Source organism: Dermacentor silvarum, chromosome 9 (assembly GCF_013339745.2).
Source record: "Dermacentor silvarum isolate Dsil-2018 chromosome 9, BIME_Dsil_1.4, whole genome shotgun sequence".
Classification (NCBI taxonomy): Eukaryota; Metazoa; Arthropoda; class Arachnida; order Ixodida; family Ixodidae; genus Dermacentor; species Dermacentor silvarum.
Window position 1 is genome coordinate 141,319,398 of NC_051162.1, and position 9,203 is coordinate 141,328,600.

At 41.4% G+C, this 9,203-nt stretch overlaps 1 long non-coding RNA gene across 1 annotated transcript; it reads right to left on the reverse strand.

Annotated features, from left to right (window-relative positions):
- Positions 1 to 311: 311 nt before the first annotated feature.
- On the reverse strand, positions 312 to 8,903 carry LOC125940230 (uncharacterized). The gene is made up of 4 exons (XR_007463454.1): positions 8,742 to 8,903; positions 7,770 to 7,873; positions 3,828 to 4,046; positions 312 to 1,549 (listed from the first exon to the last, which is right to left on the reverse strand). It is a non-coding gene; the product is annotated as an uncharacterized LOC125940230 (long non-coding RNA).
- Positions 8,904 to 9,203: the final 300 nt, after the last annotated feature.

A 9,203-nucleotide genomic window follows, 5' to 3' on the forward strand; every position in this document is an offset into this window, starting at 1 on the left:
ACGTACGTATGTGACGTTCAAGCAACACTCAACTGACATTGCAGAATATTTGTAGACATGCATAACAACAGTGCTGTCAGCATGACACGGCTGACAGCACCGCAAACCCTTAAATTTATATTTGCTTGACAGATAATTTACTCTAGTAGTTTTCATGTTGCATATGCATGAAAATGTGAAACAAGAATTAGTGAAAAACAGCGTTTATTACGTATATATCTTGTGTAGTTTACCAAGATATGTGTACCTTACCTTGTGGTAAGGTACACTATACACGTAAAATAATGCTGTTTTCACCAGTTCTTGTTTACATTTTCATGCATATACGACATGAAAACTACTAGAATGCATTATCTGTCAAACAAATATAAATTAAAGGGTTTGCGGTGCTGTCAGCCGTGTAATGCTGACAGCGCTGCTGTACGGGCAGCTCATCTGTCTTGCACTATATATAGTACCAACGCGCCTAAGCCAGAATCTTTAAAGTGTTTCACATGGTGGTTTGCCTGACTTGTCTTGCTGTTGTCCATAGCACAGCATATAAATGCTAACTGCAAGTAAAAGTGCACAATGCAAAGCTGCGAAGTGGTTCATAAGAACAATTTTTCATTTTGGCTATAACAGCAAGAGAAGCAGCATGCACGTCCAATGTGCAGAGGTTCTCGTATAAAGGTTCTCGCAGCAGGAAAGTAAATATATTCCACAAATGTTCATTTCCTTAAACATATCATTTAAGCTTAGACCACAGAAAAAAATCAGTCTTTGCTTCCGACTTACTGCTCTAAAAATCATGTGTCGGTAGCTGCATGTGCTTTCAAGAAATTGTATAATAGCCAACATCAGCTGCTAAGACCAAACGCTAGTATGTAGGAATTGTTTGTGCAGGAGGAATGTGGTGGTTGAATATGCACCCATGAATATGCATTGGTCCACCTTAAATAATAGTGAATGCCATAGACAAACCTGGTTATAATCTCAAACCATGCATTTATTTACTGTCTGCTTACATCATCCTGGCAAACAAATGACACATAACAGTAACTTAAACACTGATAACACACTGATAACACACTTAAATATATTTGCTATTAAACATCAAGGTCTTCTATCGCATATTAAGACTCTACTAACAGCTACAACTACAACACAATATATTTTGCTTTCCCATGTAGGTCAGACTTCGAAATCTTTTGCTTTGTGTCGAGTTCCCTTATTTCAATGGCAGAACACAATTTATACTTCTTAACAGCACAAATACTGTCCTCCATCACTTTGTAATGTACAACACAACACAGTAACACTGCGGTTGGATACTATCTCCTGCCAAGCATCCAGCCGGTCTTTTTGCCTAAGCTTGCAGACATGGCAGCAAGTGTGAAGTAGTCAACACAGCCCAAGGCGTAGAGTAACAGAAAGTCATCCAAGCACTGACTGCCAGCCATCACTTTTGCAGAGGATGGCCAGCAGCACAAGTGATGCACACATGCCTCCCTCGGTAGCTTCACTTGCATCCAGACCTCACTGGTTTCCAAGTCAATAATGCGGTAACCTGCAGAGACATCAATTACATCAAACTATAAAGTGCCATCTGAAACACTGAAGTAAGCCATGTTTACTGTGAAAACAGGCTATAAAAATGCTTACAAACAACTTAAGCTTCGCATAACTGTGAAACAAACAAGTGACTTTACACAGGAGAATAATGCAAAACATCAAAAAGCAAATTTCAGTAAAACCTAACCATTATAGCTATAAGTTTGGACACAAGAGCAAGGAAAGCACAATAAACAATACCCACAACTTCCTTTATTGCGCTAAGCAGTTAAGACGTTAGTATCAATATATTCCTTTAACATAAAGCTTCCTTGCAATGCCACGGCTGCTTGTTACATCCAGTTCAGTCTTTGAAGAAAACAAAAATTAACAAATGATGTGAATGCTCTACCACGGTACCAAAACCACATTTCATTCGTGATGAAAGAAAGTTCGAATGAGTGAGTGATAAATTTGACTTGTTGGTACAACATATTGGTGAATTGCAGCACAGATATTGACGACAGAAATGACGAGACAATAGACGTGTGCTGACTTCCAACAAAAAGCTTTATTTTCAGCGACCCATGTTTATAGCCGTCACTCATCACATTGCACCTGCGCAATTCACACCCTTAGGTAGGTCAACTCTGTCTGATAAGTGTACAGATGCTGACACACATAGAGCTAAGTCGCGCAATCTTTTCAGCTTCAATAATTTCACGTGTTAGTTGATCACCGCTACTGCTGACAACAGTACACCGAGCAAACAATGGTTCACTGGCACATGAACTGCAACAACATGCAAGCCAACTGTCATGCACGTTTTTCTTGACATTATAGAGTGTTCTCTCAGCTGGTCATTGATACAGCGTCCTGTTTGGCCTATGTACTGTTTACCACAAGAAAGAGGGGTACAGTAATTCATGTTGCTAACATAGGTGACGAACGGATTTTTGTGCTTTTTGTTACACTTGTGTGCTGCCCTGAAACATTTCCTTTGATTACACAACTTTATAAGCTTCTGAGGTGCAAAGAAGACAACTTTAACTTTGGAACGATCTGCAGTTTTCACGATATTGTGAGACAGCTTATGAATGTATGGTATGACAGCCACTTTAAGTCGGTCAGATACTGGAGTGATCACATGGCAACCACTTCGGTGCATGCGCTTTTCAGAGTAGAGGTCATGTGGTCACTGCATCTGACAGACATAAAACAGGCCGTCATACCCTACATTCATAAGCTCTCACAATATCAAGAAAATTGCATATCATTCTAAAGTTGTGTAATCAAAGGCAATGTCACAGCACGCCACACATATGCAACAAAACACCAAATTCCGTTTGTCACCTGTGTTAGCAATGTGGTTTATTGTATCCCCCTTGTGGTAAACAGTATATAGGTCAAATGGGACACTGCATCAATCACCGGCTGAGAGAACACTCATACAATGTCAAGAAAAATGTGCGTGACAGTAGGCTTGAATGTCATTGCAGTTCGCGTGACTGTGAACCGTCGTTTGCTCAGTGTACCGTTTCCAGCAGAAGCGGTGATCAACTAACACGTAAAATAATTGAGGCTGAAAAGATTTCGCGACTTGGCTCTGTGTGTATCAGCACACCTTCTGTACACTTGTCAGACAGTTTACTTTCTTCCTAAGGGTGCGAATTGCGCATGTGCAATGCAGTGACTGACAGCTAAAACATGGGCTTGCAAAAATAAAGCTTTTTGTTAAAGAGTTGCCGCATGTCTCTCGTCTTAACTCTTGTGTTGTTGCCTACATCTGCACAGCAATTCAGTGCCTGAACGACCAGCTACAACTACGCTACAGGTGTTGCATATCGGGAGAAGGGTTGAATATTGCTCTACACTGCAAAAGTTGCCATTGCTATCCGCGGATGACGAATACGGAAGTTCTGGCCTTGAAAAAACCAAATTAGAACGCGAGCTTTTGGAAGCGGTGTTAACCGAAAATTCTGGACCTGATAGTAGGTTAGCGCCACTTCACAGGCACTTTTAAACAAAGAAATGCAACTCATGAGTAGCCACAAATAAGCTGGTTTGTTAATTCTGCTTTTGTTTCTTCTTAGACTACCTAAACGCGAAAAACTTTGTCACTCGATTCAACCGCTCGGCCAAAACCAAGCATGAGAAGATGATTTTTTTCTCCTCAGGGGTACCACATTTCGAAAGATATGCATCAAATGCATCTGAAAAGTTAATCATTTCGGTGCAATACATGCATTGTTACAAACATTACAAAAACTTGAAAAAATGTGAATGATACTTACTACCCACAGCTTCCAATTTATCGGGGCTCAATGTCGGCTTCTCAACAGCATTGCCGTCCTTCAAGCACCGACAAGGAGCCCCTGTGATACTCCTACACCGAGCGCCAGGGCTCCCCACATCAGTTATGTCAGCTTTTTGCAGAACAGGGAATCCCGGCGATGGCACTGGAGCAGGCCCCAGTTATCGTTGCCAATGTATACAACATTTCCTAGGTGTACCTGCAATAAAAGATGGCAGAGACACATTAAGACAGCTTGCGTGTGGGAACGTGAAAGCACCTTTAGTCAACCAAATGGCTTCAATGTGACGTGCACAGTGTGACACGCACTAGGCACACCTTAAGTCAGCCAGAACCAAAGAGCTGCCGTGGCGTAAGGGAAGCGTGCTCCTTTCACACTCCAGGTTCTATTCCTACCCAGTCTGCACAACTTTCTTATTAAAGCAATTAATTTGCTTTGTTTACATGAACCTACCTAAATTTCACATTACTCCAAGCGTTTTGATGTGCTTTTATTGCTTGTGCAATAGGCCATCGGTTTTATGTCAATAAGTGCTGGTAGCAAAAAGAAATATGTCTAACCGTGCGATAAATGTAACCGGAAATGGCAGGTACGTCCAGTGGCATTAGTGTGGGGGCTGCACACAAAATTATATAGCTTACCCTGTTTCAAATTTATTTTAAAGAGCAGTTTCAGTGAGCCCAAGTAGAGTCTTTCAGCTTTTTGCAGTGCAGAAACAGGTACAGTTTGTGCCAGCCAACCAGATGAGCTCTCCTAGTAACTGTCTCTAATCACCCTCTCAGCAATTAGTGGTAGCCAAAGTATAGCTTGTATCTCTACAACTGACACATGTCCCATTTCCTTAATGTGGTATTCGTCACTGATTTTGATGGTCAATTGGTTGCCATAGAGGAACAATCGAAATTTGGCGCGCAGCACCAGTCGTGTCAGTGAATTGTCAAGTGGCACGAACATATTTCTCCCTTGAGTGAATTATGGTGCTCTCCTGGGCACATGTTGAGGCACCAGCCAGTCTGCCCCATGTACATTTGACTGAATATATACATGATCAAAGGAACAGACTATGCTACCCCTGACGAACACAAGACAAATTGGGTTGCATCTTTACCTCAGCAAGCCTCAATTCTCATGTGGACTGCTATGCACGCACATTTCCAGCGAAAAATAAAGTAGGCAGGATATGCACGACAGTTCACAAGTGAATTCAGAAAGGCGAGCAGGCAAGGGAGGTTTGCTTGGTTAAAGATACCACCAAATTTGTCTAGTGTCTATGAGAGGCAGCTCACTGTATTTTTTTCACAACTGGTCAAATGTACACAGAGCAGTCTGGCCGGTAACTAAATGTGCCAAATAAGTTCCCATATTTCACTCAAGAGACCAGCTTGCTCATCCAGTTTGGCCGTGCATTGCCGCGATAGGACTTCAGGCTGAATTAAGATCATCTGTTTTCACCTACGGTGAAAAATTGACACGAGAGATCAGTGAGGCATACCACATAAACAAGACATGCGAGCCAGACCCCATGATCAATTCATGAAATAAAAGGCGTCCTTTCTAGATGACAAGTGATTGAAGTTAGTCTGCGCCCATATTTACTTTCCTTTTTACACAAATATCATTTATTCTGATTTTATGCCTTTATATTACAACTTACGCCTTCCCTCTGAACGAAATTGTGCACAACATAAGCACACATCCAGTGTTGCTATTTTTAATCCTTCCATCAAAATAAATGGTCAGTTAGCAGCAGTCATGTTGTATGGTACCCTTTTCCTCCCCATGTAAATTCTATCCTGAAAAGTTACATGAACTGACTGGCAAACTCATACGTACACTACAAATTTCACCTAGCAAACACGGCTGGTTCTTAGAAAACGCACAAATACGGTGATAGGTATCTGTTGGCATACTGTAGCAATAGTAAGTGCCAGTTAGCTTCAACACTAGACAGTTTTAGTATAGCATATGCAACTAATAGCGTACGCCTATACGCTATAGTACAGCGTACGCTAAACAGCACACATTTATTAGTTTTAGTTGGCCTGCGAGATCTTCCGATCTCAGAGGCCATATGCCATCGTCGCACCTATCTCTCGACTTCACTGACAGGTGGCGCTGATATATGTCGGTTTCCCTCGTTAGGCTTCGTGTCGTTCAAAATGAGAAGCGATCTCGAAAACTCCACAAGGTTAACCATATTACACTGTTGTCAAAGCGGCCTGACGGTAAGCGAAAGTTGCTTACACAGTCATTTTCTACGAACGAAGCGAATTCTGCAAAAGCCACGCCAAATTCAATTCGAAGTGGGCAGCGGGGACCACCGCCATGTTTAACGTAAACTACGCAAACCACGCACAGACGGTAATGCTAAATCTGAGAAATAGCATGCATACGCTAGAGGTCGGATAGCGTTCTGCACATGCGCAGTGATGACCCACTATTTTATATCGTACGCAATGACATAGCGTACGCTAAACTAAAACTGTCTACTGCTGCAATACTTCAGCTGTCAGGCATCTACAGTGCTTATGACACCACAGAAGTGTAAGTGCACAACAAAAACAAGTGGCGCATCAACCATAAATTTGACTTGAGAGTAGTGACAACATAGACCGTTTCGTGTAGCTAAAACACTAGCCAATATGTAGAAAGTATATGCACAAGTATACATACCTATAGATATTTGCCTACCTAACTTAAAATATAAGAGTTGCAGTGCATATGATGCTTATTCTAGACACTGGTATTTTTGACAAAAATACTCTTAGAATCAGATATAATGCTTTTTCAATTCATCCAGCCAGTAAATGAAGTCGTACACATATCATTACAATTTGGACTTGCAGGTTGAACATATTCTGACCTGAGCAGCGCCAAGCAGAATGAATAGACCGAATGCCCACTGTGCTGACCAAATACACAGGATGAAACAGAAAATATGGAAAGGGACCCCAAAGTATTAGAAATACTTCTTGACAGCTGTAGAATTAGGGCTTGTTGGTTGATTGTCACTATTAAAATTACACTAAAGCCAATAAGACTGTTCTGTATGGTGTAGTTGAAATCAAATTCATTTGACGAGCAACATTGCAATAACCAGCAAACATGGCAAGAGCAAGCAGACATGTGCGAAATAGTGTGCTTTTTTAATAATAGAGCATCAATACAATGAACTACCTACCAGTTAGCTATGTGTTCTATGCTGTATTCACTTGAAAAAAAGAGAAAAATAATGCAACGGGACATAGACTCGCAACTCCTACAATGCCTACTTGCATGAATAGGGATAGCTTGCCAAGAATATTAAAAAATGGGAGAGAAAAAAGCAGGCTTACTAGAAAACACTTCAGAACTGTAGTAACTGCAGCACAGTGATTACTGGCCTTAATGTATCATTTCAAGAAGTTTGAGCTCATCAAATGTGTATTTTCCAGTGGCAGTTATTTTTGGAACAAGACAGAAATAATCGTGAATATGAATGTTAAACAATGGTAAGCACACTGTGTGCTTACACCTATGACATATCTGGCCCATTACACTTTGAATTCTTATATGCACAGAAGCTGCACAAGAGTGTAGTGTAAACACTAAAAATTCGGAAATAAAATCCTACAGCATAGGAAACAGTTTCAAAACAAGAAAACGAAAATGAAAAGTAATAAATAGTGTGTACTAAGCAAAATTAAAATGTAACTTGCAGCCAAGCGATTGATGCAAGAAAAAATACTTAACATCAGGACATGTTAGGTCTACTTTTATATAGAACACAATAAGGTGTGCATAACAGCTATGAACACAAATAAACAGCAAGTTGCATAAATATTTGGCCTATTTAGTAAGCTGTGTTGACTAATGTCGATTAACTTATCCACAAATGATACCAAGATGCTACTTTTTGGAACACGTACACTAAATACATACCTGACCCGACCATCCAGATTATACGTTGCACTACGGCAGGCATAGCCAAGGGGTCTGGTGGCTCCTCCGTTATGTAGGCACTGTTATGGGTCACAGCCTCGCCACTATAAAATAAGTTCTGTGTTAACTTATAGCAGTGGCACACAGCTTTATAAAGCTGTCAAATTGTCTAGACATGCATGGAGCATCTAAATATAGTCACAAAAACAATGTTTGCATTATTGCAGGGTGGCAACAGAGCACAAAGTAGAAGTCACTGATGAATGTCTTGATAATGGGGACCCTTTGATCACAGTAAAATCATTGACACGCAGCAGCACATAGCAAAGAAATGTTTGTTTACAAAACAATTCATTTTTTTTCATGACTCAGTTTAACTTTCCCCTGTCATGTTTAGTTACGTATAAGGTATGTCAAAACATCTTGTCTTAAAAAGTAAGTTGGACTAGTAGCAAGCTGTGATTGCTTAAATTTTTTTTCTCTAAAGCTGCCGTAAACCGAAAACTTCGTAAGCAGATATTATTTACAACGTTGAGGCAAGGAAACATGGCAAGGAAACAAGTTTTCTTGGACAAGTAGATATGAAACAAGTTTCCTTGGACAAGTAGATATGAAACAAGTTTCCTTGCCATGTAAGCAAGGAAACGTCATTGCAATAAGAATCGGTAAAGAGGCAAATGAGTCATTATGCAACTTCAGGAGAAAAGCGGGAGCTCACGCGCCGCACGCACATGATGAACACGATTATTTTCGAACGTTATATTTCTCATCGGAAGAAAACGTTTATCAAGATTTTCAATTTCGCATCGAAGCACTAAACTTGCGTAACTAAGCTCTGACAACCAGCGTTCAGCAAGCATCAGCACAGGTATCACTGTTGTCGCGGGACTTCTATTTCATACGCTCGCGCACGCTATGCACACACGAGAAGCTCACACAACACGCGCGTAGTTAGCCAGCACGATTACTTACCTTTTGAATGGTACGACGCGGTCGCGAAGCACTCTCCAAGTTGCCGGTGCTGCGTCGACGATGTTACTCCCCGCATACATGCCGCTGCGTAGTGGACGAGCTGAGGCGCGCTAACACACATTCTTTGCGACGTCCACCCAACTTTCCAGAACGAGAACAAAGAAACCGTACTCCACGGCATAAAATCGTTGGGCCACATTTGCCTGGCGCGCCACGTGTTGTATCTCGCACCAATGCAAGATGGCGCGAAGAAAAAGACACCGGGCGAAGGCAAGCCCGAAACTACTGTCGTAACGGCGAAACAACAAAAAGAGCTTTTATTTCCGGTCAGGGCCTTATATACCCTACGCCCGTCACGCACAAGGTTGACTACACTAGTACTATCGTGGAGAGGTTGCCAACCCGCAAACTGAACACAGCTGAACACAGGCAAACACAACACCACGCATACGGCGAGTTTGC